Here is a 5,815-nt window from a genome sequence, read left to right on the forward strand (position 1 = left end):
CTTGCGTAATAAAAATATATATCCATAAAGTTGCAATCGATTAAGCAAATTTATAATATATTTCTTGCACTTCCCTTTTGCTCTAACAATTAATAATTTATATTAATAATTTATTATAACAATAAATAATTTATATTAATAATTAATTGCTTTTGCTCTAACAATTAATAATTTATATTAATAATTTATTATAAATTAATCTGAATAGAAATAGGCGAAGAAATACATTAAGAAGATGTATGTCACGTTAATTTACGACAAATTATTGAATATTGAATAGGGTTTCTGATTTCCCGACCTTTTTAATTTCTCGGGACTCGAGAATTCCCGTGTATCTGTTCCCGGGATTCCCGGGATTCCCGGGAAATCGAGAATATAAAAAAATCTGTGAAAAACACGATAACGATCTGTGAAACATGAAATTCAAAGAAAGTAATACATTAAAATACATATTAATTGTTTAAATACATATTAATACATATTAATTGTTTAAATAAATTGTATACATAAAATACATATTAATTGTTTAAGTAAATTGTATTATTGATAATTTGACATTATGCAATTATTTTGCCTATATATTCACATAAATGTAACATAAATTAGTCTTTTATTGCATCAATCAGTCGATTTTTATTTTCAGTTTAACAAAAATAAAATTAAGTTTAATTTTACAAAGTAACATGTTACTTAATGATATATTAATATAAAATCGATACAACTGATATAACGTTTTCGACATCGTAGTTGGACGAACGGTTCTAGTGTCTCGAATATTACAATTATAAACGTGCAAACATAAGTAAGCGATCTAGAAAGAATTATTTAGAAGGATATAAAACAGAAGAAACAATTAGTGATTCGGAGGATTTTAAATACGTATATGAGATATTAATAACTGCATTGTACCAATGCAGTTAAAATAAAAATATTTTATTTTTAATATATTCACATATGTATAATAAGTTTAATAAGTTTCTTAAACATATTAAATATAGAAATGGTAAAGAGAAAAAAGAGGGGAAAAAGAAGAAATAGTGACATAATAAAATTATTTTCTTCAATTATTATGTTTCTTTTAATAATTGAATTGGTAATTTATTAATTATTACTCAATTATTATACATATATGTGCTTAAATATATTTCGGTTCTCCACTCCCGGGTTAAACGAACACCGACCAACATAAGCATAAGCTTGTCCTAGTTTAATATTTGATAAACAACAAAGATAAAGTGATACTTAAAACACTAAGCACCAAAGTGAATGTAGTCATTTGCGCGTTAATTATCTATTTATTATGTTTTTTCAAAAATTTCTCGATTTCTCGGCTGATTTTTTCTCGGGATTAAATTTGACAAATTTCCCGGGAAATCGAGATCGAGAATTCCCGGGTCAGAAACCCTAATATTGAAGCAAAAGAGGAATGCACGGAATATTTCACAGATTTATTTAATCGATTGCAAGTGGCACTTTATATATCTTTTTATTTCAACGTCTTTTGCAACGCTTTTTAGCATGCATTTTCTCGCCTCTGGTGTCATTAAAAAAAGATAGACAATGCGAGAGGCCAGGAGCCTTAATTATATGTATAAAGACAGTTTTTGTTTTTTACTAGTGTGTTGCGCCATTTCTTATTAGCTGCATTTTTTTAATCATTTTTTAAAATACTTATCAATAAATATTAAGATTCCTGGCTCCTCGCATTGTCTATGTTTTTTTAATGACGTCAAAAGCGAGAAAATACATATTAAAAATTCTTTCAAAATACGTCAAAATAAAAATATATCCATAAAATAACACTGTAATCGATTAAACAAATTTGTAAGATATTCCGTGCACTCCGCTTTTGTTCTAACAATCAATAATTTGTCGTAAATTAACGTGACATACAATTCATCTTCTTAACTTATTTCTTCGCCTATCTTTATTCAGATTAATTTATAATAAATTATTAATTGTTAGAGTAAAAGGGAAGTGCACGGAATATCTCATAAATTTGTTGAATCGATTGCAAGTGTCACTTTATGGATATATATTTTTATTTTACGTATTTTGCAAGAATTTTTATCATGCATTTTCTCGCTTCTGACGTCATTAAAAAGAGACAGACAATGCGAGAGGCCAGGAGCCTTAAGGATTGGAAAATTGGCCACGTTTGACTTCTTGAACGATCGCGAAGAACCTCAGTATTACTTACGCTTTTTAAGTCACATATTAAATTCTCATGTTTATTTTGAGATCCTCTGATAGGATCGCGAGGAAAGTCGCAGACGTATTGCACGCGGGAACGTTATAGAATTGCTCAATTTGGACGTAATGATGGGAGAAACGTAATTTCCGGTCGTTGTAAAAAAAACAACAAGCGAGCCGGTGGTTTGCGCTTTCTAGCCGGTTGCGAATGCCCCATTATTCGCGGATGACCTGTGCCAAAACGAGGAAAAAAAAGGAGAACGTCCTCCGCGGCTCGAACACTCGGCGTACAGACGGAGAGAGAGAGAGAGAGAGAGAGAGAGAGAGAGAGAGAGAGAGAGAGAGAGGGAGAGAGAGAGAGAAACTAGAAGCGTTCATTCATTTCGTGTCACCCGGAAAAGTTGCGCAACGAGCGAGACCGTGCAACCGAGCGAGCGATCGACCGACCGAACGTCTGCCTTTCGTTTCGAATTGTTACCGGCACGTATGCGAGTTTCCCTTCGTGAATACGAATATCAAGCATCGCGGATGAATTGCCACAGGTAGCGCCGGGACCCAGCCCCAGGCGCGGGTTCGTTGAACTTCGAAACTCCTCTGGGTTTCGCTATCTCACAGACACAAAACTATCGCGTGTCGTTGTCGTCGTCGTCGTTGTGTTGCGAAATGGCGGAATTTTACTTGGACCGCCTGTATCGGATCTCCGCAGTTTGATTTCGCGCAAGGCAGCTCTCGAAATTGCACGTAAGACCCCGGCGTTTCCGTCGCGAACTCTCTTCACGTCCCCCGTTCTGCAAAAGTACAAGAAAGTCGAGCGAAAGGAATATCTCAGGGCTCCGCAAATTTTCTCGCAACTGCAACTGAATTAAAAATCGAATAAAGTAAAGACGAGATTTAATAAAACTTTTAATAGAAGGAGCCAACAACATAAAATTTTGCCGGGAAAATCGAAGGCAGTTAATACGCGAAATTCGAATGATTATTTGTGCAAGCATATGTAAATAAAAAATATTCTGGTGTGAATTGGAGTAATTATACATGGAAAAAAGTGTACCTAACAAAAAATATTTAGTTGTAAGCAAATAGCTGTATCATTCTACATATCTTTATATGATAGTTATGTATATGGTTGATTTGACTTATTTACTTTGGTGTGTCAACTACATCAATGAAGTTGCGTGTGATTTGGTTGTGGCAACCAGAAATTAGTAAGGGGGTCATTTTGCATAGACAAGCTAAATATCGATATAATTGCATTAATCAATGCTATATTGCAAAGCAGCGATGTTAGAAAACAAAAGCAATTCGTTACGCGCACAACTAGAGACATATACATGTGAAAACTGGTTCTGAGTGTATAAATATACATTTGTAGTTGCCGCGTAATGAACCGCGTTTGTATTAACCATGTATTACCACTGCTGCAACATAAGTAACTCAGCCATTGCTCTTTGGTTGCAGCAACCACATAAATAGTTGTTCCGTATTTTACTATTGAATCTGGTTGGCACAATCAGATTTCTGTATGAATCAACTATATTGTTTTTTCCGTGTAGGATTAGCTGGAAGAAAATTATCGGGATCTCTTAATTGATAGAGATATAAAACTACTTATTAAAAAAATAATTATAATTACATTAAATCCAAATAAATCTTTAATGACAAAATAAGTATTGAACGGAATTTTTCTTAAATTTCTATTTGTTTCTAAGAGATTTGAAGATCCAGTTAAATGAAGAAGATATAAATGCACTGAGAGAAAAGACTAATAACAATAACAAACTGCTTTTAGTTACACAAATTCGTTGAATCCTTAGTAACTAATACTAAATATTATAATAATTACCAAATATTTAATAGATCGGGAGTATGACGTAATTGCATTCACAGTAACATCAATTAAATAATTTAATAATTTAATAATAATTTAATAATTAAATATTTAATAATTTAATTATTACTTAATGTTAAATATTTAATATGAAATATATTACAGTTATGAACAGATACTTGATAATTGTTATGAAATTGTTATATCCCATATAATAAAAGATTCAGTAGGTACGAGTTCTATTTTGTTACTAGTATAAGTATATTTTATTGCAGCACAACGAAAAATTCATTCATTTGTAGCTATTACATCGTTTCAATATCTATTATTACAGATAGTTGGTTAAACCTACCAAAAATTTTGTAACTATTACAAAATCGCTTATTTTGCTCAACTATTCAATAAGTTTTATTTACCAAATATATTCTGGAAGCAAATTTTTCTTCTGGCAAATAAATAATTTATTTTACAGAACTAAATTAATTAATAAGTATTGCCATAGCTTTGGCCCGCTATATTTACGTCTACCATTTAGTAATAGTAACCAAATTTTAGTAATATTTACTAAATCCTTCTCTCAGTGTGAACGGACGCGCGTACGTGGCAGAAGAAATCGGCATTTTGTCGACAAGGATTATAGCGTCCTTTTAATTTTTTTCCATTCGACTTGTTTCGGATTTTTTGTTTTTAGCGCAGACGGCGCGGAACGCGCAATTAGCTCGTTAGGAATCAGTCCCACGTACCATTATGTACCGTCTGGTTACGCGCTTAATTACGATCGGATCGGATTTGCGTAAGCGAGCGAGATTATGCGGTTTCGCCATCCAGGAAATTGTGTTTTCGATCGGCTAGAAAAGTATCCAGAGGTTATTAAACCAAGCGGTGCGCGCGACGTCATTCGTCACGTAGCGCGCGACAGTTATCGCGCAGTTTAACCGCGCATTATTACGTGCCATCGTCGCGTATCGGATTAAAGTGCACAAATCTTTTATCACTTCGGTGGCGGAGAATATATGCGGCGTAAATGTGCCGTGGGATGTGCGTCGTATTCGCGAATACGTCGCCGACAAACGTCGCCGTTGCGAAACGCCGCGCTTCTTTTCGCCGCGACTCGTTTTGTGAAATTATTACGAAGGACTGCGCGACATTATGCTGAACGCTGACGCGGCCGCGTTTTTCTGCGCGATTCTCGCGCAGTCATAATCGAATTCGTTAAGGGGATGCTGAAGCTGAAACGACAGAACACTGACATCTTTCTGCAAAGTTTACATCGTATTGGTTACACAGAATTACAAATGCTTTTACGTAATGAAAGTACGTGTACAAATAAATAGGAGCATTGCTCGATATGTGACGAAAACGAAGAAAGAATTTTCATTGTAAAATCTCAAGCTGTCAGTTGGCGTAATATTTGTCTAATCCGAAAATTCTGCATCTTGCATATATTGAAAGTGTGAATGCTCCAAACAGAAAAATTTTGCAGAACATTGTTCTACCTTTGCATTTGCATTTGGAAGCTTAAAAATATCGAAAAAGTTTTCTACACATATATGGTTAGGTTTTCCGTTTGAACGGAAAACCTAACCATATATGTGTAGAAAACTTTTTCGATATTTTTAAGCCGTTAAAACAAAGCAACACACATTCATGTAAATTCTGTATATAAGATAAAGGTCCTAGTGATTGAACGTGTTAATTGAATTAATAATAATATATTTGTGTTTGTTAAGATGCTTATCAATAGATGAAACAAAATCACAAAGTAACTAAATATTTCTTTTCATTTATTATATT

General features: G+C 33.5%; 1 protein-coding gene across 2 annotated transcripts in view; it reads left to right on the forward strand.

The window, feature by feature from the left end:
- LOC116844513 (PTB domain-containing engulfment adapter protein 1-like) overlaps positions 1-5,815 on the forward strand; it is an 84,439-nt gene that overhangs the window by 73,812 nt on the left and 4,812 nt on the right. The window lies entirely within an intron of this gene.

The sequence above is a fragment of the Odontomachus brunneus genome, unplaced genomic scaffold, assembly GCF_010583005.1.
Source record: "Odontomachus brunneus isolate Ranch 3 - 2012 unplaced genomic scaffold, Obru_v1 Obru_scaffold_042, whole genome shotgun sequence".
NCBI lineage: Eukaryota > Metazoa > Arthropoda > Insecta > Hymenoptera > Formicidae > Odontomachus > Odontomachus brunneus.